The sequence below is a fragment of the Octodon degus genome, unplaced genomic scaffold, assembly GCF_000260255.1.
Source record: "Octodon degus isolate 3935 unplaced genomic scaffold, OctDeg1.0 scaffold00238, whole genome shotgun sequence".
NCBI classification, from domain to species: domain Eukaryota; kingdom Metazoa; phylum Chordata; class Mammalia; order Rodentia; family Octodontidae; genus Octodon; species Octodon degus.
In genome coordinates this window covers 2,936,142-2,937,379 of record NW_004524814.1, presented here as the reverse complement: position 1 = coordinate 2,937,379, position 1,238 = coordinate 2,936,142, and the positions used below count along the sequence as shown (strand labels likewise).

Below are 1,238 nucleotides of genomic sequence, written 5' to 3'. Positions count from 1 at the left end.
GGCCAGCCCTGCACACTGGGAATCGAACCCCAGTCACTGCACCTGCCTTCAGCAGGCACTTTAGTTGGCTGAGCTATCTGAGCGATCCATGGAGTACAATTCTTCATACAGAAAGATAAACTTGAATCATTTGTAGTACAATTGATGTACCTTGAGACCTTAACAGCACAAATAAATAAATAAATCAGACACGCAAGCACAAATATCAATGTCTTTTTTATGAGAAACTGAAATTGTAAATAAAAAGCAAAATAAAAGATAATAGAACATACAGAAGTAGGTCTTTTTCAAAGGTGAAAGGGGTCAAGAAATGGAGGGAGCTGAAAGGGAGGGCTATGGGATGAAGAAAGAAATTAGGATGTGTTATGAACATGTACCAGCTCCTCTCAAAGAGTTTAACAACTATTGCAAATGTAAAAAGAAAAAGGGAGATTAGAAGATGGGTGGAGTGGACATCCTCGTGCCTTCTCCTAGTGGCAGGAAAAATAGATCGAGTTTGGTGTTTGCGAATTGCTGCAACAAGCTTGCACTGCTCCTCACCTTTCTGTCCTCTTCGCCCCAGAAGGCAAAGCACGTGTCATTTCTGAGCTGAATGATGGCAGCACCACAGAAGAAAGAATGTGGAAAGGGACCAAAGAAAACTTTTGCATCACCTATTCAAAAATTGCATAGCATGACGCCTCATAGCCCTGATTTATCCATGGATGCTCCAGGGATTGGCTCCCCAGTGGCTGAGACCAAGCCAAGACAAAGTCCAGGGTAGAGAAGAAGGAGAAAGTAACCACAGAGAATGGTCCAAGCCTTGGCCATGAGAAGAAAAGAAAGGCTCAAGGCAGCAAACCAGCAGAGAAGAATAAAAAGGAAAACTTAATTCTTACTGATTCAGAATTTGTGGAGATTGTCCAGACTGCACTACACAAGTCCCTCAAGGAGTGCTTCGAGACTTCCTGTGTGAAGCCAACAGTGTGCATCCAGTCAGGCAAAGAACCGGGAATCATTATTTCTGCTACTAATGATGATAATGCCAGAGAGAAGATGATGGTACCTCACACACCAGAGATTTCATTGTCTCTGGAAGATGAAGTCACCCCAGAGACAAGTGCATCTGGGCCAGGCCAGGCAGTTCCTGCACCCTCTGAGAAGAAAGTTGACAGAGAGTACTTAAGCAAAAGAAAGAAGGAGGCTCAAGGTGAAAAAATGGAGACACCCAAAGATGGACATGAGCACAGACAGAGAGA

At 43.7% G+C, this 1,238-nt stretch overlaps 1 pseudogene; it reads left to right on the top strand.

The window, feature by feature from the left end:
• Positions 1-592: 592 nt before the first annotated feature.
• Positions 593-1,238, top strand: part of LOC101586214 — a 1,949-nt pseudogene continuing 1,303 nt past the window's right edge.